This window comes from Artemia sp. Qi Xiang Cuo, chromosome 17 (assembly GCF_049724085.1).
Source record: "Artemia sp. Qi Xiang Cuo chromosome 17, ASM4972408v1, whole genome shotgun sequence".
Lineage (NCBI taxonomy): Eukaryota > Metazoa > Arthropoda > Branchiopoda > Anostraca > Artemiidae > Artemia > Artemia sp. Qi Xiang Cuo.
In genome coordinates, this window is record NC_142810.1 from 55,782,126 (window position 1) to 55,808,216 (window position 26,091).

The window sequence follows — 26,091 nt, forward strand, 5'->3', positions numbered from 1 at the left end:
ATGCCACTTGGAAGACAAATTTGGCCTTCATTTGGGGGCCAGCTGTTTTTCTTAACTATCTATTGTGTGTGTGGAGTCCCTAGCTCCAGGGACTTAGGACTACAACTTTAAATTTGTTACAGAAAACATTTTTTGCCCTTTTATTATATATTAACTTCTAAAACATAATAATCAAAATAATACACTTTGCAATCAACAACTATATCGAGTGAGGTTGTATGTCTAAAAATATTATATAAAAAAAAATATTAGAAAAAAGCCTCAAACCAAAGTCAACCTGAACAGCAATTAAATTTCTTAATTGTCTTCACAGCCCAGAAGTTCCTACACATACAATTTTACAAAACTTTAATATATTTACTAAAAAGAGGTATACAAAAAGTATAGATGGAGCTGATTCTTGTTTTTTGTGAAGCGAATTTTAGGGATTTTGAAGCGAATTTCGGTAGTTCATAGTAGTCTATGCTATTATATCCAGTGATTGTGTCCAGTTAATTTTATTAGTTCAAAGTAGTCTATGCTATTATTTCCGGTGATTGAGTTTAACTGACGTCTTCTATAACTCAAATCACGAAAATAACTAACAAATAGACTATGGGCAGAGTTGGGCTGGTGGCATCTGAAATGGAAACAAAGCAAATAAACATTTAAATAAATACGATATAAATTCACCAACAGTCTAACCGTGATGTAGGATGTAGGCCTGAAACATTTAATTAACATTAACATTCGATTTCATATTTGGGTATCAATGATAAAATTCATGTCTTAAAACTATTGGGAATACTTAGAATTTCTTTTTTTAATAGTCGGAGCTCCAGCACATTAATAACTTAATAATTTTCTGCATGATCTTGCAATCAGAAATTTAACAACCGTATCTTTTACTAATGGAAGCCCATAACTTGATGATGCCCTGCTTGTTCTCACAATTAGATATTTACCAGCAGTATAGACAGTCTGTATATATAACAGACAACATTGCCTCATTTCTCATAATAAACCTCAACTATCTCCATTAAGCAAACTTGGCGAGAGCGGTGTCCAACCTTTGTGCAGGCAACTGAAACCAAAAATCAACTAGTATTTATTTACTAGATGTAATATTAAATTAAACAAACTAAATATATTGACTACAATATTTGATCAAATACTTACTATCTATAAAAATTTGCTACAGTATATTTTTTCAACATAATATTGGAAAAGGTTTGATAGAAACTGAAATAAAAAAGGACCCCTAACTCTACCCTACAAAATCAAAATGCGGTAAGCCCCAAATTCAAGTCTATAGGAATAATAACTGGATTTACTTGAGGCATGAAAAACGATGGTCCATGTTGTTTTGAATAAGGCAGACTGAGAAAGATGTATACGATAATTCTTCAGATGTCATCAACAAGTATTGGACAGCTGATAGCCATCTACTATTTATATAACTGTAAATTACGAAAAATGTCAATTGGTGCTGATTTTTCAAATCCTTGACAAGCAAAAATTTTCTTTTACCTGAAAGAAGAGCCTCCAACCGAAGTTATATTAATGAATTAATGTACCTATCAGTTATTTTTAGTAATTAAGTTTTTTTGTCAAATTTTAAATTTTGTTTTTTAATATTCAAAAAGCATTATCTTTCTAAATTAATACACTTAGTATTAGGTGTTGTTTAATGTTATTGTCAATATTTATGATTATAACCAATTGTAAATTTAATTTGTTGGGGCTGCTCGCTTGATCTTATCACGTTTGATAGCTCAGGTGGTTTCAAAGAATCATCAATAATAATTGTAAATTGTTTTTTTGGGCCTGCTTAATGACATTTTATAACTGGTCACATTCTAACCCGTAAGCTTAATAACATAGTGAGATGATTAATCTAACAAAAAAAAAACTAATTTCAAAGATATAAGGTATTTGTAAGTTTTAATTAAAACATTAAAATTATTTCTCAGGACCACAAAATTTTTACAGTTTAAATAATAACTAGCGATTTAAAAACTCGTCAACTTTCCAATCCGTGTACATATAAAAAAGAAATCTTTCAATGTTTTTGGAATATGAAATGGAAATGGAATGTGTAGAGTTTCTACTAATCTACAGAATTCTTATATCTTTTTCGCGTGTTTTGAACTGTTGTATTCCCTTGATAAAATACATATAAATATATTTGCAATTACAGTTTTTTACTTTTTAATTAATTGAATGAATTTTCATTATGAAGACTCCTGCCTGTGGATTTTAACTGTAATTTGTCTTTTAGCCTCATACAATTTGATATAATTGTATGTCTTCGCATACTACAGTCTTTTCAAAAATATTTTGTTATTAAAGAAAGTACCATTTGTGACAACGATATCTAAAAAGCTTTAAACTTTTGATTTTCTTATTTAAGGTTTTTGAATAGTTTTAATCCCTTCTTAAAATATATTAAATGAACGTTTCTTGGTGTAGTGGTTAAAACATAAGACTTTGAATCCGGCGATCTGAGTTCAAATTCCGGTGGGCAGTTCTTAAGAAATGTAGCTTACTTATGCTACCATTTAGGTTTCCGCCGTAATTCTTTCTTTTCAAAATTAAATTAGTTACTATCGCCATGAGTTAGTTCTTTACCATGTCGTAACAATTTGTTTTATAATAATAATTTTGTTAATTACAAAAGGTTTCTATATACAGCAGTTTTCTTTAAAATGAGCCATTACACAGCTCTTAATTATGACCACGAACTGTTTGATTTAATACAAAAGTTACTATGGGTTCAGTTCGTTCCTTATTGTAATTATTCAAGCCAAAGGGCGGTAAGTTTCCTTTATAGAGGATTCGGACAAGGCGGTTCTAATGGTGTACTTTTTGTTTTGATCTGACTCTTTTTTTAGGAGTTGGGGGGTTTTATATTTCTTGACATTGGAGGTGATCGTCTCTTACTAGGTTGCTAGCTACCGCTGCAACCCGGATTAGAACGCATCTTACTACAAAACAAGAAATAATATTCTTATCTAATTGAAACTTTTTAAGACTCGTATCATGTACCCATAACCTAACAAAAAATAAAACTAATTTTTAAATTTACAGGTATTTTGTTAGTTTGAATTAAAAGATTAAAATTATTGCTCATATATCATAAATATTTTTGCAGTTTACATAATAACTTTAGCGATTCTAAACTGAAAAATGAAATATATTAAAAAATTGAATTTTTTGGTCTGAAAATACATAGTAAATTCCACATCGGGTAGTTAGAACCTAACTAAAAATAAAACTAATTTTAACATTTTCAGGTATTTTTCTAGCTTGAATTGAAATATTCAAACTATTGCTCGGATACCATGGATATTTTGCAGTTTACACAAGCTGAGAAGAACGCATAAGGGCAAAATTAAAAATTATATTCAGAAGTCCAAAAACATGGCAACAATGCTGACTGATCTTAGTAAATTTAGAAAAATTTTACGAATTTTTTACCGGGATTACGAAAAATATTCAAAATTAAAGATTAAAATTATCTCTGAAAGAATGGATTTTGTTGAAAAGTCAGCTAGAGATGCTTTCGCAAAACTTCATAGTAATATCCAAAAGAAATGGTTGCATGTTTAGTGAAAAGCTTCCAAGGTATGAACCGGCAACTGTGGAACAGTTTATAGATGTAATGGGAAATTTTATAGATCACTAAGAATATATGGAGGCATAATTGTTCTTTACTTAGTTTCAGCTTTATCGAATTACATCCAAAGACTATGACGTCATTGTTTAATATTGTATATAAAAAATTAAGTTTTTCGTAAAAAAATTAATTTAAAAAAAAAAATTAAGTACAAATAGCGCTAGATCTAGAGATTTCCTTTAAAATGAGCCATTAAACAACTCTCTACGATGTTCCAGTGCCAAGCTATCTGTGGAAAAGAAAGAAAAAAATATCCCGTTTGTGTAGAATAACGTGGTTAAAGTCAATTTTCTTGATTATCAAGACCCTCTAGTTTCTTTGTTATTCAAGCCGCACGGCGGTAAGTTTCCTGGATCAGGGTTTCAGACAAGGCGGTTCTAATGGTGTACTTTTTGTTTTGATCTGACTCTGTTTTTAGGAGTTAGGGGTTTTTATATTTCTTAACATTGGACGTGATCGTCTCTTACTAGGTTGCTAGCTACCGCTGCAACCCGGATTTCATTCACTATGCGCTGTAGTTTTTCCTTTACTAGGTTTCAGCTATATGCGTAAAAACTTATATAGTCCCCATTTATAATGAGCCATATCGATCCATTATGTACGTCTGATATTATCTTATCGATAGATAATCGTGTATAAATATTGCATTCACTTATTACTTCATATATGGTTACTATCTACGACTATGACGTCATTCATCAAGATCAGCCATAAAAATTCAGCTTTTAGTGGAAAAATTGATTGTATTTAAAATGAAAAAAAATGGCATTAGATCTAGTAATTTACTTCAAAATGAGCCATTGAACAACTCTCAATGATGTTCCAGTGCCAAGCTATGTGTGGAAAAGATTAAAGGAACAAGATGCCCTTTAGGCAGAATCTTGTAGTAGCTATCACTTTTCTTGATTTTCCAGCCAATATATTTCCCTTGTTGTTCAAGCCAAGGGAAATCAAGTTTCTTATGACAAGGCGGTTCTAATGGTGTATTTTTTGTTTTGATCTGGGTCTTTTTTAGGAGTTATAGGTTATTATATTTCTTAATATTGGACGTGATTGTCTCTTACTTGGTTTCTAGCTACCGCTGCAACCCGGTAAAGGTATGGTAAATTTTTGCTGATGAGGATTTCTTAAGGAATATAATTAAAATAATCATGTATATAATAATTTCTTTTATTACTTCAGTTACTATGGGCTAAAGTTCGTTCCTTAATGTAATATTCAGACAAGGTAATTCTAATGATGTACTTTTGTATTGATCTGACTCTATTTTTAGGAGTTTGGTTATATTTCTTAGCATTGGACTGATCGTCTCTTACTAGATTGCTAGCTACTGCTGCAACCCGGATTCACATATATATTATTTATGAGAGCCAACCTGGCCGAGTGGTCCAAGGCACTGGTGTTAGCCACCAGTCTCTTCGGAGGCGTGGGTTCAAATCTTACCGCTGGTATACGATTATGTTTGAAAGACTGCAGTGTGAAAAGACATCGAAAATGCAGTTTTTGGTGGAAAAATTTATTCTCTTTTAGAAATAATTTATTTTAGTTACAAAAGGTTTTTAACCCAATTAATTTCCTTTAAAATGAGCTATTGAACAACCCTCTACGATGTTCCAGTGCCAAGCTATCTCTGGAAACAAAGAAAAAAAAGAAAAAAAGAAAAAATATACCGTTTAGGAAGAATGTTGTAGTAGCTGCCACTTTTCTTGATTTTCAAGCCAATATATTTCCCTTTCTGTTCAAGCCAAGGGACAGAAAGTTTCCTATACAGGGGTTTCGGACAAGGCGGTTCTAATGGTGTACTTTTTGTTTTGATCTGACTCCTTTTTTAGGAACTATGGGTTTTTATATTTCTTAACATTGGACGTGATCGTCTCTTACTAGGTTGCTAGCTACCGCTGCAATAGAACTAGGTTAGCCTACGTACGCGCGCGTGCGTAGGCTAACCTAGTCTAACCTAAATTAACCTAACCTAACATAATCTAACCTAACCTAACCATACACCTAACTTTTTGCCTGTCTCTCACCTAATCTAATCAAACCTAAGTGATGCGTACGTAGGTATATATTTAAATATGATGAAAATACGTTCCTAGCAATTTTTGAGTTTGGAGGGGGGGGGGGATTTTGAAATCCTCTGGAAATGGTGTGTTGGGGGGGATTTGAAGAGCGAGGGTTGAGGCGGTGGGCCGCCCCACAACAAAGAAATTTTATTTATAGTCTTGCATATCAAAGTTAAAAACCATAGTTTTCACCCCCCCCTCCTGTAAATTGGGTGCTAGCCACTTTAATTTCCAATCAAATGAGCCCTTTTCAAAGTTTCTGCGATGACTCCTTCTGTGAGTACTTAGATAATATAAAAATGATACAGCCAGGATATTATTAAAATCTGATTCCCACATCCCCTCGCATCATTTAAGTTGTAATAGCTCTGATTTTGGAGCATATTTAAAAATATCTTTTATCAATTTTTCTTCTTTTTTCTTTCTGATTACACAAGAACTGTGAAATCACAAAGTTGATCAATCTTTGATAGTTTCACAGAAAGTCTCACTCCCATCGACGGTGTCCTATGTCCAACACAAAATGGAGTGTAACAATTATTTAATCTGCACTGAAGATGCCTCGTTCGACGCAATTAGACTCTGTGATCTAAGAAGTATTATTTTGAATCCTTTCCCCGTGTGTGATAAGTGGTAATTCCATTGAGTGTTAAGTTATATATGGAAAGGTAATTATTGTTATAAAATAATCAGTTTGCACGATTTCGTAAATAAATAACCGTTAGGTTAGTATATTTCAGGGTTTTGAAAGGTTTAAAAGTCAGTATAGGCTGAAATATAGAACAAGATTGAAAATAATGGAAGGTTCTTCAAATGTATGCCCTCCAAGGTTTGATGTAAGTTCAAATAATGTGTCTTTTCAGTGTGTTTTCCATCCAAAAATATGTAAAATATGATGAACTATGTTCCTTGATTATAATTCATATCTTTCAATTAGGGAGGTTAAGGCTTGGCAAAAAAAAGGAATTGTCAGTGAAAAAAAACTCACAAATTAGCTCTTGATATGGCTTTTCGATGTGTTTTATAAAGAAAATATACAAACTACAATGAAAATATGCCCCCCCCCCGAAATTTTTGAGTTTGGGGGGGGGGAGATTTTAAATTGCTATTATATTTTCTTTTTTTGTGTGCACTTTTTGTCTCTAAAATATGAATTCGGCCCTTCTAGGTTTGTGGTAGCTAGTACGTCCACACAGAATTTGTTTTTTATTACAAATGCAAATATTTAAAATGAATTAGTTTTATAGTTTCACATCAACGGTTAGCTGTACGAGAAAGTTTTTGAAGGAAAAGACCACCGGTCCTACAAATTACATACCGTAATCAAGTTTATTATGCTTGAAAAGTCTAAAGATTAGAAAGAATGTTTGCTGTTCGAATCGAACCGGTACTCGAATCGAGTTAAACTGATGAGTGAGGGTCTATTCAAACGGATATTTATGGCATGATTTGAAAAAATGGTAAAACATCAAATTAAAAAATAAGTTTTCAGTTGTAATTAAGAAGAAACACTAAAACTTCTCGCTCTTTGCGCATAAGTTTGACTTTGATTCCCAATCCAATGTGAACGACTCCTCACTCCTGAAAAGGTAAGATCGTTCACTTAGAATAAAACCTTAAAAATAAGTTCCCCCAGAAATTTTTGAGTTTGGGTGGGGGGGGGGAGGGAGATTTTAAACGACTATTATATTTGCTTTTTTTTCTGTGCGCACTTTTTAACTCTAAAATGTGAATTATTTAATTTGTTTAATTTAGTGTTCAATCTCAAATCTCTCCAAGGCTGAGTTTATTATGTTTGAAGGATTTATGCAAGGAATTGTTAAAATTAGAAATGATCATCAAGTTATCATGTTGCAGCAGTAGTTGCAATGTAGTAAATAGCGAACAGTAGTTCATCTGTGTTTGAGTTCTTGGTTTTCACTAGTTATTAGCGAAGGGTTGTAATGTCATATTCTAGTTTCTTAGGCTAAATATCTTCGCAGTTGACCTTTACCCCCTATTTTCCGAGGGGTGTTGACACACTGACGGCATTGTGACACTTTGGTGATGGTTAATCGGTGTTCTCGTTGACGGTTTTCGGTTGATTATAATCATTTTCATTAATACCACTTAATGATTTTTTGTGTTCTCGCAAGAAAAATACCTCGCCTTTTAAGATACTTAGCCGTAGTTAGTTGAAAATGTGCATAAATATCGTAATTTTTTGTCTAATTGTGTGTTTGTGTGTAATTTTTTGTGTGTGTTTAATTTTTTGTGTGTGTGTAATTTTTTTTGTGTGTGTTAGTTTTTGTTTGTGTAAGTTTTTTGTGTGTGTGTGTGTGTGAGTTTTTGTGTGTGTGGGTAATTTTTTGTTTGTGTGTAATTTTTTGTTTGTGTGTAATTTTTTTTTTGTGTGTAGGTTTTTTTGTGTGTGTAAGTTTTTGTGTGTGTGTGTGTTCTGATTTTTGTGTTCTCGCAATAAAATGGCTTGACTTTAACATAATTAGCCGTAGTTAGTTGAAACTGTGCATAAATATCGTAATTTTTAGTCTAATTGTGTGGCTACTAAAGGAACAATGACCATTTTTTTCTGTAGGCTAAATATCTTCGCAGTTGACCTTTACCCCCCTATTTTCCGAGGGGTGTTGACACACTGACGGCATTGTGACACTTTGGTGATGGTTAATCGGAGTTCACGTTGATGGTTTTCGGTTGATGCATCATCATTGTCATTAAAACCGCTTAATGATTTTTTTGTGTTCTCGGTAGAAAAATACCTCGCCGTTTAAGATTCTTGGTCGTAGTTAGTTTAAACTATGCATAAATATCATCATTTTTAGTCTAATCGCGTGGCTACTAAAGCACCAGTTTGATTTTTGTCTGATTTTTTTGTGTTTTCGCAGGAACAACGCTAGCCTTTAACATACTTAGATGCTGTGTTTGTACGGTTTTGTGTGTGTGTGTAAGATTTTGTGTGTATGTAAATTTGTGTGTGTGTGTGTGTGTGTGTGTGTAAGTTTTTGTGTGTGTGTGTGTGTGTGTGTGTAAGTTTTTTGTGTGTATGGGTAAGTTTTTGTGTGTGTGTAAGTTTTTGTGTGTGTGTGTAAGTTTTTGTGTGTTTAAGTTTTTTGTGTGTGTGTTTAAGTTTTTGTGTGTAAGTTTTTGTGTGTGTAATTTTTTGTGTGTGTGTAAGTTTTTGTGTGTGTGTAAGTTTTTGTGTGTGTGTAAGTTTTTGTGTGTGTGTGTTCTGATTTTTGTGTTCTCGCAAGAAAATGGGTCGCCTTTAACATACTTAGCCGTAGTTAGTTGAAACTGTGCATAAATATCATAATTTTTAGTGTAATTGTGTGGCTACTAAAGGAACAATAAGCATTTTTCTGATTTTTTATGTTTTCGCAAGAAAATAGCTCGCCTTTAACATACTTAGCCGTCGTGTGTGTAAGTTTTTGTGTGTGTGTGTAAGTTTTTGTGTGTGTGTTATTTTTTGTGTGTGTGTGTGTGTGTGTGTAAGTTTTTGTGTTTGTGTGTGTGTGTGTAAGTTTTTGTGTGTGTTAGTTTTTGTGTGTTTTTATTTTTTTGTGTGTGTGTAAGTTTTTGTGTGTGTGTGTGTAAGTTTTTGTGTGTGTGTGTAAGTTTTTGTGTGTGTGTAAATTTTTGTGAGTGTGTTAATTTTTGTGTGTGTGTAAGTTTTTGTGTGTGTGTAAGTTTTTGTGTGTGTGTAAGTTTTTGTGTGTGTGTAATTTTTTGTGTGTGTGTGTTCTTATTTTTGTGTTCTCGCGAGAAAATTGCTCGCCTTTAACATACTTAGCCGTAGTTAGTTGAAACTGCGCATAAATATCGTAATTTTTAGTCTAATTGCGTGGCTACTAAAGGAACAATGAGCATTTTTTCTGATTTTTTGTGTTTTCGCAGGAAAATAGCTAGCCTTTTACATACTTAGCCGTCGTGTGTGTAAGTTTTTGTGTGTGTGTGTAAGTTTTTGTGTGTGTGTAAATTTTTTTTTGTTTGCGTGTGTGTGTAAGTTTTTGTGTGTGTGTAAGTTTTTGTGTGTGTGTGTAACTTTTTGTGTGTGTTTTAATTTTTTTTTTGTGTGTGTGTGTGTGTAATTTTTTGTGTGTGTGTGTGTGTAAGTTTTTTGTGTGTGTGGGTAAGTTTTTGTGTGTGTGTAAGTTTTTGTGTGTGTATTTTTTTTTGTGTGTGTGTAAGTTTTTGTGTGTTTGTTTATGTTTTTTTGTATGTGTTAGTTTTTGTGTGTGTGTGTAAGTTTTTGTGTGTGTAAGTTTTTGTTTGTGTGTGTAAGTTTTTGTTTGTATATGGGAGAGAAATCGTTCTTTACTGTAATTTACTTATGATGATTTCTTAAGGAATATAATTAAAATTTCTTAATGTAATCAATATAATTTGTTTTAACTACAAAAGGCTTTTAACCCAATTAATTTCCTTTAAAATGAGCCATTGAACAACTCTCTACGATGTTCCAGTGCCAAGCTATCTGTTGAATTACTAACCTATACTATAATTAAGTGGCGTATAAAATTTAGTATAGGCAAGAAGTCCTTCTTTATTATTAAACCTATACTATAACTATCTCTGGAAACAAAGAAAAAAAAGGAGAAAAAAAATATGCCATTCGTGGAGAATCCTGTAGTAGCTGCCACTTTTCTTGATTTTTAAGGCAATATATTTCCCTTGCCGTTCAAGCCAAGGAACAGAAATTTTACTATACAGTGGTTTCGGACAAGGCGGTTCTCATGGTGTACTTTTTGTTTTGATCTGATTCTCTTTTTAGGAGTTATGGATTTTTATATCTCTCAACAATGGACGTGATCGTCTCTTACTAGGTTGCTAGCTACCGCTGCAACGCGGATTTTAACCCAATTAATTTCCTTTAAAATGTGACATTGAACAACTTTTTACGATGTTTCAGTGCAAAGCTATCTCTGGAAAACAAGAAAGAAAGAAAAAAATATCCCGTTGAGGCAGAATGTTGTAGTAGCTGCCACTTTTCTTGATTTTCAAGCCAATATATTTCCCTTGCTGTTCAAGCCAAGGGACAGAAAGTTTTCTATACAGGGGTTTCGGACAAGGCAGTTCTGATGGTGTACTTTTTGTTTTGATCTGACTCCTTTTTTTAGGAACTATGGGTTTTTATATTTCTTAAAGTTGGACGTGATCGTCTCTTACTAGGTTGCTAGCTACTGCTGCAACCCGGACTATCTGTTGAATTACTAATCTATACTATAATTAAGTGGCGTATAAAAAAACTGATTACACACAGGAAAAAGCCTACGGCTTTTTCTTCTTTGAAATAATAAGAGACGAGTCTCAAAGAATCAAGTAGCTAGCTAATTCCAATTTATGCAATTGTTTGTTATTCCAATGATACTCTTTTATTGTAACTAGGTGTCAGCCATCTCTACAGCCATGATACTGATGGAAATTACATAATCCCTATTTATGTTTCAGTTAAGATGGGCAAGGTGTCGTTCTTTATTGTAATATCCAAAAGAAATGTTGTGTGTTTAGTGAAAAGCTCCCAAGGTATGAACCGGCAACTGTGGAACAGTTTACAGATGTAATGAAAAATATTAGACATCACTATGAATATATGGAGGCATAATTGTCCTTTGCTTAGTTTCAGCTTTATTCGATGATCGAGCCTTTATGTATCCAATATATGCAATGGTTTGGTGTTCTAATGATCGTCTTTTAATATTATATAAAATAAACCTAATTGACAAACACCATTTATGATGAGCTATATCGGTCCTTTATGTAACTCTGTGGTAACGATCGATCTTAAATGATGCATCGGCTTATAATATAATTGGCGTGGTAGACAAGCTGATTTAGTATCCTGATTATGAACTGACTTCTTTTCTTGAAGATATATATGATTATAAATTTCCTCAACCATTGTTTACCTTTTTTACCTCTGATTAAATTCGACTGTTGATTGGAAGATTGATTGGAAGTATGAAATTACTTCTTTTTTTTGAAAATATTTTTGATTATAAATTTCCTCCACCATTGCTTACCTTTTTTACCTCTGATTTGATTAAAATAATCATCTGCATAGTGATACCTTTTATTACTTCAGTTACTAAGGGCTACAATTTGTTCCTTATTATATTCGTTCTTTAATGTATAATATGAATGAACCACAGTGTTCAGTTTCTTTGGACTTGAGTTCGTTTTTTAACTATAAATACAAACAGGAAAAAGCCTATCAAGCAGCTAAGTAAGTCCAATGTATGGAATGGTTTGTTATTTCAGTGATAGTCTTTTAATGTAAAAAAAACTCAAACCACTTTTCCACTTTTCTTGATTTTCACTTATCCTGATTTTCAAGCCAATATATTTCCACCACTTTTCTTGATTTTCAAGCCAATATATTTCTCTTGCTGTTCAAGCCAAATAACAGAAAGTTCTAATGAACCACGTCCATCCTTTATGTAATATCCAATAATTGTCTTTTAATGTAATTTTGTATAGGCAAGAGTTCGTTCTTTATTATTACCAGTGCCAAGCTATCTGTGGAAAAGAAAGAAAGAAAAAAATATCCCGTTTGTGGAGAATAACGTGGTTAAAGTCAATTTTCTTGATTATCAAGCCAATATATTTTCTTTGTTATTCAAGCCGCAGGGCGGTAAGTTTCCTATATAAGGTTTTGGGACAAGGCGGTTCTAATGGTGTACTTTTTGTTTTGATCTGACTCTATTTTTAGGAGTTACGGGTTATTATATTTCTTATCATTGGATGTGATCGTCTCTAAATAGGTTGCTAGCTACCGCTGCAACCCGGATTTTAATATGTTGAATTAAAAGCACTATCTTTTCAATTTAAAATTTAAAAAAGAAACTTGTTTATTTACATTCTAGCTAAAATAATGAAGATAATATGAATGAATCACAGTGTTCAGTTTCTTTGGACTTGAGTTCGTTTTTTAACTATAAATACAAACAGGAAAAAGCCTACGGCTTTTTCTTCTTTTAAATAGTAAGAGACGAAACTCAAACAATCAAGTAGCTGACTAAGTCCAATGTATGGAATGGTTTGTTATTTCAGTGATCGTCTTTTAATGTAAAAATATAAATACTGTAATCTTAACTATAGTGAAATTGCGTATGCAAGTTAGTATAGGGAAGAGTTTGATCTTTATTATATCCATGATTCCAAAATTCATAGTGAACTACACCGATCTTGTATATAAATTTAATGTAAACAAAGTCTAATGTATGCAATAGTTTGTTATTCAAATGATCGTCCTTTAATGTAATCGATCTTTATTATAAACAAGAATGAGAGAATTTTCAGTTTTGACTTTCCTTATATACTAATTATGACGTCACTCTATTCACGTCATAACTCTAATATAAAACTATGATGACGTTCATTATTTATCTAGTAGGGTTTCAGACAAGGTATTTCTAATGACGTACTTTTGTTTTGATCTGACTCTATTTTTAGGAGTTTTGGGTTTTTATATTTCTTAGCATTGGACTGATCGTCTCTTACTAGGTTGCTAGCTACTGCTGCAACCCAAATTCACATATATATTTATTTATGAGAGGCAGCCTGGCCGAGTGGTCCAAGGCACTGGTGTTAGCCACCAGTCTCTTCAGAGGCGTGGGTTCAATTCTTACCGCTGGTATACGATTATGTTTGAAAGACTGCAGTGTGAAAAGACATCAAAATGCAGTTTTTGGTGGAAAAATTTATTCTCTTTTAGAAATAATTTATTTTAGTTACTATAGATTTTTAACCCAATTAATTTCCTTTAAAATGAGCTATTGAACAACCCTCTACGATGTTCCAGTGCCAAGCTATCTCTGGATACAAAAGAAAAAAAAAAGAAAAAAAAAAGAAAAAAATATCCCGTTTAGGCAGAATGTTGTAGTAGCTGCCACTTTTCTTGATTTTCAAGCCAATATATTTCCCTTGCTGTTCAAGCCAAGGGACAGAAATTTTACTATGCAGGGCTTTCGGACAAGGCGGTTCTAATGGTGTACTTTTTGTTTTGATCTGACTCTTTTTTTAAGAACTATGGGTTTTTATATTTCTTAACATTGGACGTGATCGTCTCTTACTAGGTTGCTAGCTACCGCTGCAACCCGGATTAAGTGGCGTATAAAATTTAGCATAGGCAAGAGGTCGTTCTTTATTATAATCACGTCATAGCTCTAATATAAAGCTATGATGACGTTCATTATTTATCTAGTAGGGTTTCAGACAAGGTATTTCTACTGATGTACTTTTGTTTTGATCTGACTCTATTTTTAGGAGTTTTGGGTTTTTATATTTCTTAGCATTGGACTGATCGTCTATTACTAGGTTGCTAGCTACTGCTGCAACCCAAATTCACATATATATTTATTTATGAGAGGCAGCCTGGCCGAGTGGTCCAAGGCACTGGTGTTAGCCACCAGTCTCTTCAGAGGCGTGGGTTCAATTCTTACCGCTGGTATACGATTATGTTTGAAAGACTGCAGTGTGAAAAGACATCAAAAATGCAGTTTTTGGTGGAAAAATTTATTCTCTTTTAGAAATAATTTATTTTAGTTACTATATATTTTTAACCCAATTAATTTCCTTTAAAATGCGCTATTTAAAAACCCTTTACTATTTACCATTGCCACGCAATATTTTTAAAAGAAAAAAAAAAAAAAAAAGAAAAAAAAAAGAAAAAAATATCCCGTTTAGGCAGAATGTTGTAGTAGCTGCCACTTTTCTTGATTTTAAAGCCAATATATTTCCCTTGCTGTTAAAGCCAAGGGACAGAAATTTTACTATGCAGGGGTTTCGGACAAGGCGGTTCTAATGGTGTACTTTTTGTTTTGATCTGACTCTTTTTTTAAGAACTATGGGTTTTTATATTTCTTAACATTGGACGTGATCGTCTCTTACTAGGTTGCTAGCTACCGCTGCAACCCGGAAAAACACATTGTGCCCACATCGTTCTTTACTCAGGCAGTGCTAGCGCGCTGCCTATGATAATAAACTGATTACACACAGGAAAAAGCCTACGGCTTTTTCTTCTTTTAAATAGTAAGAGACGAGTCTCAAATAATCAAGTAGCTAGCTAATTCCAAAGGTATGCAATTTTTGTTATTCCAATGATCGTTTTTTATTGTAATGCTCACAACTGTCACAATGCATTATGGGGTATACATCCCTGATGTTAGCTACCTTATCAAGACTCTCACCAAATAGTTTTATTATTGTATGTTCATCCACAGAAACTCTAATATTGCTATCACCGTAAATGAAGTCTTGACTATTATTACGACAGAGTCTACAAGACACTTCTTCTATGTAATGACTTAGTTCCTTGTACGAACCCTCGACTTTTAGTAGATTAATATGTTGTATAATCTTATATTTTGATACTGCCTTATATACGCTATTAATGAAACAGTTCAAGACAGGAAAATTTGGAGCTAGTGCCCTTAGAGAATGCAAATAGCTCTGACATCCCTCATTTGGGCTACAGTATAACGAATGACCATGCTTTCTTGCGTCCCTGTAATTGATTTCACAATAATCCAAGCCGCCAAGGTAGAAATTAACCGCTTTGTCAGTTGAAAATTTTAATGCTATATTATTTTCAAGGATATCAAAAAGAATTTGAAATAATTCAATATCCGTCGGATACAGCTTGCAGATATCAGGGTGACATTGCCAAGTAACCTGCTGCCCAATTTTTGGTTTTGAATGTTTACTCAGATTGTTATAGGTGACTTCAGCCATCATAATTTCCTTGTCAGATCTAGTTCTAGAGCATTTTTCAATAGTTGTCTCGTACTTTTCAGGACAGTTTGTTCTACTACACAGAGAATTTTTTGCCAAATATTCAGTAGAACTAAAAGAACTGTTTAAAACACAGTTAGATATTCTTTTTTCTTGAGTCGGTGTTCCATGAATTTGTTCTAAATCATTAGTCTTACAAACACATTTACTAATAACCCTAACAGGCTCGTTTTCGCCATAATTGAAAAACATTGCTTTTCCTTCGCTGTTGATAGGTATGCTTGTATATATATTTTTATTGCTGCTACATAAACTGCAATTGCTCCTTCCAAAATTAATATACGAATTTTCTAAGAAGTACGCCTCCGTATATTCACTGTGTTGTCGAACATTTTCCATTGCATCTATAAACTGTTCCGCAGTTGCCAATCCATACCTTGGAAGCTTTTCGTTAAACTGACAACATTTCTTTTGGATATTACTATGAAGCTTTGCCAAAGAATTTCTAGCCGACTTTTCAACAGCATCCGCTCTTTCAAAGAGAATTTTAATCTGTAACTAGGTTGCTAGCTCCCGCTCCAACCCGGATTAAATTCAAAATTTTTAGGAATTATTCTACTTCCAGTTAACAAATAAATTTTTTGTGAAAACCCTCAAAACACAATAATGGATACATAATAATGAATAATTATATAAGAAAAAACCTAATTGACAAATACCATTTATGATGAAATATGTTGGTCCTTTATGTAATTTTGGTGGAAAAGTTTATTCTCTTTTAGAAATAATTTATTTTAGTTACTATAGATTTTTAACCCAATTAATTTCCTTTAAAATGAGCTATTGAACAACTCTCTACAATGTTCCAGTGCCAAGCAATCTTTGGAAAAGAAAAAAGAAAAAAAGAAAAAAATATCTCGTTTAGGCAGAATGTTGTAGTAGCTGCCACTTTTCTTGATTTTCAAGCCAATATATTTTCCTTGCTGTTCAAGCCAAGGGACAGAAAGTTTCCTATGCAGGGATTTTGGACAAGGCGGTTCTAATGGTGTACTTTTTGTTTTGATCTGACTCCTCTGTTAGGAACTATTGGTTTTTATATTTCTTAACATTGGACGTGACCGTCTCTTACTAGGTTGCTAGCTGCCGCTGCAACCCGGATGACTCCTTTCTTAGGAACTATGGGTTTTTACACTTCTTAAAATTGGACGTGATCGTCTCTTATTAGGTTGCTAGCTACCACTGCAACCCGGATTCTATATATATCTCATATGGTTTAGTTTAGGGTAGATGGCTTTCAATTAATTGTCTTGGGTTCGAATCCCGGTGTGGGAATTATTTTTAAACAAAATTAGATGAAATTAATTAGCTAATTTGACATGACATAGTAGATAACTAAGGGCAAGATTTCGTTCATTACTATAACAACCAGGATGACGTCAGTTACAACTTGGAATTCGTTTTATGATATATCATTACAAACAGGAAAAAGCCTACGGCTTTTTCTTCTTTGAAATAGTAAGAGACGAACCACAAATAACTACCCCTGGAACCTCCATATATCAATTACTATGCATGAGCGATCGTTCTTTACTGTAAAAACATTGGACGTAATCGTCTCTTACTAGGTTGCTAGCTACCGCTGCAACCCGGATTAACTCTATAATCTTCGAACATTTGAACCTTTTATAATTTATAACGATGTATAATGTAAATACTGTAATCTTAACTATAGTGAAGTTGCCTATGCTAGTTAGTATAGGGAAGAGTTCGATCTTTATTATACTAGCTAATTCCAATGTATGCAATTGTTTGTTATTCCAATGATCGTATTTTATTGTAAAAACAGGAAAAAGCCTACGGCTTTTTCTTCTTTTAAGAAGTAAGAGACGAAACTCAAACAATCAAGTAGCTAACTAAGTCCAATGTATGGAATGGTTTGTTATTTCAGTGATTTACTAACCTATACTATAGTTAAGTGGCCTATATAATTTAGTATAGGCAAGAGGTCGTTCTTTATTATAAAAAACAGGAAAAAGCCTTTGGCTTTTTCTCCTTCGAAGTAGTAAGAGACGAACCTCAAACAATCAAGTAGGTAACTAAGTCCAATGTATGCGATGGTCTTTTATTATTCTAATGATCGTCTTTTAATGTAATATGATTTATGTACAAAAATCAAATATCTTTGAAAATACTGCAGTGTGAAAAGACATCGAAAATGCAGTTTTTGGTGGAAAAATTTATTCTCTTTTAGAAATAATTTATTTTAGTTACAAAAGGTTTTAAACCCAATTACTTTCCTTTAAAATGAGCTATTGAACAACCCTCTACGATGTTCCAGTGCCAAGCTATCTCTGGAAACAAAGAAAAAAAGAAAAAAGAAAAAAATATCCCGTTTAGGAAGAATGTTGTAGTAGCTGCCACTTTTTTTTATTTTCAAGCCAATATATTCCCCTTGCTGTTCAAGCCAAGGGACAGAAATTTTCCTATACAGGGGTTTCGGACAAGGCGGTTCTAATGGTGTACTTTTTGTTTTGATCTGACTCCTTTGTTAGGAACTATGGGTTTTTTTATTTCTTAACATTGGACGTGATCGTCTCTTACTAGGTTGCTAGCTACCGCTGCAACCCGGATTTTAATGAAAATATCTTGACTTTAAATATAAAAGTGCAAGCCTATGCTGTAGTTAAGCTGTCTATGCAAGATTGTATAGGCAAGAGTTCGTTCCTTATTGTAATTTCATTTAAAATGAGCTATTGAACAACTCTCTACGATGTTCCAGTGCCAAGCTATCTGTGGAAAAGAAAAAAGAAAAAAAAGAAAAAAATATCTCGTTTAGGCAGAATGTTGTAGTAGCCGCCACTTTTCTTGATTTTCAAGCCAATATATTTTCCTTGCTGTTCAAGCCAAGGGACAGAAAGTTTCCTATACAGGGGTTTTGGATACGGCGGTTCTAATGGTGTACTTTTTGTTTTGATCTGACTCCTCTGTTAGGAACTATGGGTTTTTTTATTTCTTAACATTGGACGTGATCATCTCTTACTAGGTTGCTAGCTACCGCTGCAACCCGGATGATACTGATGGAAATTATATAATCCCTATTTATGTTTTAGTTAACATTGGCAAGGTGTCGTTCTTTATTGTAACTAATGGCAAGCGTACCTACCTAGCGTAACAGACCAGGGTTCAATTTCCCGTCCCAAGAGATGATGCTCTCTTAGCTTTTATTTAATATGTGCCTTGGTTTGTGCTCTACTAGGTTTCAGTTGTATTCGATGAAACTCATATAGTGCAAGCTTATAAGGAACGGCATCGATCCTTTACGTATTTTCTTGATTTTCAAGCCAATATATTTTCTTTGTTATTCAAGCCAAAGAGTGATAAGTTTCCTTAATAGGGGTTTTGGACAAGGCGGTTCTAATGGTGTAATTTTTGTTTTTGATCTGACTCTTTTCTCAGGAGTTATGGGTTGTTATATTTCTTAACATTGGACGTGATCGTCTCTTACTAGGTTGCGAGCTACCGCTGCAACCCGGATTGCTAGCTACCGCTGCAACCGGAAAATACGATGAAATAATAATATGCATATGGTTCTTAAATCATGCTCTTTTATAGTCCCATATGGTGTAGCGGATAGGATAGCTGGCTTTGATCTAGAAGGCCCGGGTTCGATTCTCGGTATTGGAAAATTTTTAACTCTATAATCTTCGAACATTAGAAGCTCTAAACCTTTTATAATTTATAATGAACCACATCGATCCCTTATGTAATGTAACTACACCTGGAACCACCATATATCAGTTAGTATGGGAGAGAGATCGTTCTTTATTACTTTAAATGCCCAGCCAGCTGAGGAGAAAGAAAAAGCTTTCAGTTAACATGGGCTTGGTGTCGTTATTTATTGTAATTTCAGTTAAAAAATATTTTTTTTTTTACCCCCCCCCCCCCCCAAATTACTGCATTTTACATAATAATGGATAATAATACAAAAACCTTTTTGACAAATACCATTTATGATGAACTATATCGGTCCTTTATAAAACATCAATAGAAACATATCATTACTATATCATTTACTATAATTAAGTTGAGTGTGTAATTTAGTATAGGCAAGAGTTCGTTCTTTATTATAATGGTAAACGATTATGTTTGAAAGACTAAAGTGTGAAAAGACATCGAAAATGCAGTTTTTGGTGGAAAAATTTATTCTCTTTTAGAAATAATTTATTTTAGTTACAAAAGGTTTTTAACCCAATTAATTTCCTTTAAAATGAGCTATTGAACAACCCTCTACGATGTTCCAGTGCCAAGCTATCTCTGGAAACAAAGAAAAAAAAAAGAAAAAAATATCCCGTTTAGGAAGAATGTTGTAGTAGCTGCCACTTTTCTTGATTTTCAAGCCAATATATTTCCCTTTCTGTTCAAGCCAAGGGACAGAAAGTTTCCTATACAGGGGTTTCGGACAAGGCGGTTCTAATGGTGTACTTTTTGTTTTGATCTGACTCCTCTGTTAGGAACTAAGGGTTTTTATATTTCTTAACATTGGACGTGATCGTCTCTTACTAGGTTGCTAGCTACCGCTGCAACCCGGATAATAATCGGATGATAATGTCAGTTGCAGCTGGGGTTCATACTATGCTATATGATTACAAACAGGAAAAAGCCTTTGGCTTTTTCTCCTTCGAAGTAGTAAGAGACGAACCTCAAACAATCAAGTAGGTAACTAAGTCCAATGTATGCGATGGTCTTTTATTATTCTAATGATCGTCTTTTAATGTAATATGATTTATTTACAAAAATCAAATATCTTTGAAAATACTGCAGTGTGAAAAGACATCGAAAATGCAGTTTTTGGTGGAAAAATTTATTCTCTTTTAGAAATAATTTATTTTAGTTACAAAAGGTTTTAAACCCAATTACCTGCCTTTAAAATGAGCTATTGAACAACCCTCTACGATGTTCCAGTGCCAAGCTATCTCTGGAAACAAAGAAAAAAAGAAAAAAAGAAAAAAATATCCCGTTTAGGAAGAATGTCGTAGTAGCTGCCACTTTTCTTGATTTTCAAGCCAATATATTTCCCTTACTGTTCAAGCCAAGGGACAGAAATTTTCCTATACAGGGGTTTCGGACAAGGCGGTTCTAATGGCGTACTTTTTGTTTTGATCTGACTCCTCTGTTAGGAACTATGGGTTTTTATATTTCTTAACATTGGACGTGATCGTCTCTTACTAGGTTGCTAGCTACCGCTGCAACCCGGATTTTAATGAAAATGTCTTGAATTTAAAAGTACAAGCCTATGCTGTAGTTAAGCTGTCTATGCAAGATAGTATAGGCAAGAGTTCGTTCCTTATTGTAATTTCATTTAAAATGAGCTATTGAACAACTCTCTACGATGTTCCAGTGCCAAGCTATCAGTGGAAAAGAAAAAAGAAAAAAAAGAAAAAAATATCTCGTTTAGGCAGAATGTTGTAGTACCTGCCACTTTTCTTGATTTTCAAACCAATATATTTTCATTGCTGTTCAAGCCAAGGGACAGAAAGTTTCCTATACAGGGGTTTTGGATAAGGCGGTTCTAATGGTGTACTTTTTGTTTTGATCTGACTCCTCTGTTAGGAACTATGGGTTTTTTTATTTCTTAACATTGGACGTGATCATCTCTTACTAGGTTGCTAGCTACCGCTGCAACCCGGATGATACTGATGGAAATTATATAATCCCTATTTATGTTTTAGTTAACATTGGCAAGGTGTCGTTCTTTATTGTAATTTGACAAAATTGATTCTACTTTAAAAAGTATTTTATTTTTAAATACAAAAGTGACTAGATGTTGCAATTTCCTTTAAAATGAGCTATTATACAGCTCTCTATGATTTTCCAGTGCCCAGCTAGCTGAGCAGAAAGAAAAAGCGGAAAGAAAAAAATATCCCGTTTGTGGAGAATAACGTGGTAAAAGTCAATTTTCTTGATTTTCAAGCCAATATATTTTCTTTGTTATTCAAGCCAAAGGGAGGTAAGTTTCCTTTATAGAGGATTCGGACAAGGCGGTTCTAATGGTGTACTTTTTGTTTTGATCTGACTCTTTTTTTAGGAGTTGGGGGGTTTTATATTTCTTGACATTGGAGGTGATCGTCTCTTACTAGGTTGCTAGCTACCGCTGCAACCCGGATTAGTATAGGAAAGAGGTCGTTCTTTATTATAATAATATGGAGATATGTACTTTACGGGTTACAGGATACAATAATAAATTTGAACTGAGATGAAAAAAAAATTTCTTCCAGGAGACAAAAAGCAAAACTAATTTTAGAATTTTCATGTATTTTTGTTGTTTAAATTAAAAAATTACTATTACTGATTAGGCATCATAAATATTTTTGCAGTTTACATAATAATTTTAGCGATTAAGCCAAAAAAGAAAATTTTGGTTCCAGGAGTTTCGGTTACTATTGAGACAAGTAGCTATTATTACTATAGAGTTCATTACATGGACTGTTTTATTGCTTCAAAATTCAAATATCTTTGAAAAGACTGCAGTATGAAAATACATCAAAAATGCAATTTTTTTGACAAAATTGATTCTACTTTAAAAAGTATTTTATTTTTAAATACAAAAGTGACTAGATGTTGCAATTTCCTTTAAAATGAGCTATTATACAGCTCTCTATGATTTTCCAGTGCCCAGCTAGCTGAGCATAAAAAAAAAGCGTAAAGAAAAAAATATCCCGTTTGTGGAGAATAACGTGGTAAAAGTCAATTTTCTTTATTTTCAAGCCAATATATTTTCTTTGTTATTCAAGCCAAAGGGCGGTAAGTTTCCTTTATAGAGGATTCGGACAAGGCGGTTCTAATGGTGTACTTTTTGTTTTGGTCTGACTCTTTTTTTTAGGAGTTGGGGGGTTTTATATTTCTTGACATTGGAGGTGATCGTCTCTTACTAGGTTGCTAGCTACCGCTGCAACCCGGATCTCTTACTAGGTTGCTAGCTACCGCTGCAACCCGGATTCCAATGATTGTCTTTTATTGTAAAAATCACAAACAGGAAATAGCCTATGGCTTTTTCTTATTGGGAAGAGTAAAAGACGAACTTCAGAGAATAAGACAGGTAACTGAGTCCAATATATGGTATGGATTGTTCTTAACTAGGTTTCAGCCATCTCTACAACCATGATCATGATAAAACTCGCATAATCCCTTATTATGATATTGATCCTTTATGTATAAATTGCAAGCTATTGCTGCAACCCGGGTTTGTTAAAAAAAATTACTGCATTTTACATAATAATGGATAATTATATAAGAAAACCTAATTGACAAATAGCATTTATGATGAACTACATTGGTCTTGTGTTTAACCGGATTAAAAAATTATTATCATGTCTTATATGCACCTTTTTTTTATAAGTCTTCGATAGTCTAATGGTAAGTATGCCCACTTGTTACCTGGGAGAAGGGGGCTCGATTCCCTTTCGGGGAGAACTTTTAATACGTTGAATTAAAAGCATTATCTTTTCAATTTAAAATTTAAAAAAGAAACTTGTTTATTTACATTCTAGCTAAAATAATGAAGATAATATGATGAACCACAGTGTTCAGTTTCTTTGGACTTGAGTTCGTTTTTTAACAATAAATACAAACAGGAAAAAGTCTACGGCTTTTTCTTCTTTTAAATAGTAAGTGACGAAACTCAAACAATCAAGTAGCTAACTAAGTCCAATGTATGCAATGGTTTGTTATTTCAGTGATCGTCTTTTAATGTAAAAATATAAATACTGTAATCTTAACTATAGTGAAGTTGCGTATGCAAGTTAGTACAGGGAAGAGTTTGATCTTTACTATATCTTTATTATAAACTACTGCTGCAACCCAAATTCACATATATATTTATTTATGAGAGGCAGCCTGGCCGAGTGGTCCAAGGCACTGGTGTTAGCCCCCAGTCTCTTCAGAGGCGTGGGTTCAATTCTTACCGCTGGTATACGATTATGTTTGAAAGACTGCAGTGTGAAAAGACATCAAAAATGCAGTTTTTGGTGGAAAAATTTATTCTCTTTTAGAAATAATTTATTTTATTTACTATAGATTTTTAACCCAATTAATTTCCTTTAAAATGCGCTATTTAACAACCCTTTACGATGTTCAAGTGCAAAGCTATATGTGGAAAAGAAAAAATAAAAAAAAAATAAAAAAAAAAAGAAAAAAATATCCCGTTTAGGCAGAATGTTGTAGTAGCTGCCACTTTTCTTGATTTTCAAGCCAATATATTTCCCTTGCTGTTCAAGCCAAGGGACAGAAATTTTACTATGCCGGGGTTTCGGACAAGGCGGTTCTAATGGTGTACTTTTTGTTTTGATCTGACTCTTTTTTTAAGAACTATGGGTTTTTATATTTCTTAACATTGGACGTGATCGTCTCTTACTAGGTTGCTAGCTACCGCTGCAACCCGGATAATCTTCGAACATTTGAACCTTTTATAATTTATAATGATGTATAATATAAATACTGTAATCTTAACTATAGTGAAGTTGGGTATGCAAGTTAGTATAGGGAAGAGTTCGATCTTTATTATAACATCATTATAATAACGCTGTTTGTCACTATCAATTTTCGCATCTCGATACGCCTGGTCGGTTGAATACCTTTGCTTTTCTCTTTTCAAGATGCTATCTCTGTTTTTTTGGTAGTACTCTTTTTTTAACTTGCGTGTAGCTTGCTTGATTGAAACCATTATGTAACCATTAGTTGAATTTTTATATCACGTATCAAGTATCAAGAACCTAACAAAAAATTAAACTAATTTTTAAATTTTCAGGTATTTTTCTAGTCTAAATTAAAAGATTAAAACTATTGTTCAGACCCCATAAATATTTTTGCAGTTTATAACTTTAGCGATTCTGAACTCAAAACGAAAAATAAAATAAAAATTAATTTTTTCAATTTTTACATCCCGTCGCTCATTAAGTCATAAACCTATTGTGTACTATTATTAGTACACAATAGGTTTTAGATATTACGTCATGTCACTTATTACGTCATATATGGTTATTAGTAGATAATCGGTAAAATATTCGTTCTTTATTATAATTTTGATCTGACTCGATTTTTAGGATTTTTGGGTTTTTATATTTATTTCTTAGCATTGGACTGATCGTCTCTTACTAGGTTGCTAGCTACTGCTGCAACCCAAATTCACATATATATATATATATATATATATATATATATATATATATATATATATATATATATATATATATATATATATATATATATATATATATATATATATATATATATATATTTATGAGAAGCAGCCTGGCCGAGTGGTCCAAGGCACTGGTGTTAGACACCAGTCTCTTCGGAGGCGTGGGTTTAAATCTTACCGCTGGTATACGATTATGTTTGAAAGACTGCAGTGTGAAGACATCAAAAATGCAGTTTTTGGTGGAAAAATTTATTCTCTTTTAGAAATAATTTATTTTAGTTACTATAGAGTTGTAATCCAATTAATTTCCTTTAAAATGAGCTATTGAACAACTCTCTACGATGTTCCAGTGCCAAGCTATCTCTGGAAACAAAAGAAAAAAAAATATCCCGTTTAGGCAGAATGTTGTAGTAGCTGCCACTTTTCTAGATTTTCAAGCCAATATATTTCCCTTGCTGTTCAAGCCAAGGGACAGAAAGTTTACTATACAGGAGTTTCGGATAAGGTGGTTCTAATGGTGTACTTTTTGTTTTGATCTGACTCCTTTTTTAGGAGCTATGGGTTTTTATATTTCTTAACATTGGACGTGATCGTCTCTTACTAGGTTGCTAGCTACTGCTGTAACCCGGATGCCTATATAAGTTATTATAGGCAAGAGTTCGTTCTTTATTATAAATTATTCCAATGATCGTCTTTTAATGTAACACATCAGTTACTATGGGAGAGAGATCGTTCTTTAGTGTACAACTGTGGAACAGTTTACAGATGTAATGGGAAATTTTATACATCACTGTGAATATATGTAGGCATAATTGTTCTTTACTTAGTTTCAGCTTTAATTCGATGATCCAGACTTTATGTACTAACTACATCCAAAGACTATGACGTCATTGATTAATATTGTATATAAAAAATTAAGTTTTTCTTAAAAAAAAATTAATTTAAAAAAAAAAAATTAAGTACACATAGCGCTAGATCTAGAGATTTCCTTTAAAATGAGCCATTGAACAACTCTCTACGATGTTCCAGTGCCAAGCTATCTGTGGAAAAGAAAGAAAAAAATATCCCGTTTGGGGACAATAACGTGGTAAAAGTCTATTTTCTTGATTTTCAAGCCAATATATTTTCTTTGTTATTCAAGCCAAAGGGCGGTAAGTTTCCTTTATGGAGGATTTGGACAAGGCGGTTCTAATGGTGTACTTTTTGTTTTGATCTGACTCTTTTTTTAGGAGCTACGGGTTTTTATATTTCTTAACATTGGAGGTGATCGTCTCTTACTAGGTTGCTAGCTACCGCTGCAACCCAGACTAGGTTTCAGCCATCTCTACAGCCATGATACTATTGGAAATTACATAATCCCTATTTATGTTTTAGTTAACATGGACAAGGTGTCGTTCTTTATTGTATTCTTATGACTCGTCATAATACTTTATTATGAAGTCATA

General features: G+C 33.1%; 1 long non-coding RNA gene across 1 annotated transcript in view; it reads right to left on the minus strand.

Annotated features, from left to right (window-relative positions):
- Positions 1-348: 348 nt before the first annotated feature.
- Positions 349-26,091, minus strand: part of LOC148942381 (uncharacterized) — a 51,886-nt gene continuing 26,143 nt past the window's right edge. Inside the window, exon 2 of the long non-coding RNA XR_016143199.1 lies at positions 349-619. This is a non-coding gene — a long non-coding RNA (uncharacterized LOC148942381). The remainder of the gene's footprint in view (positions 620-26,091) is intronic.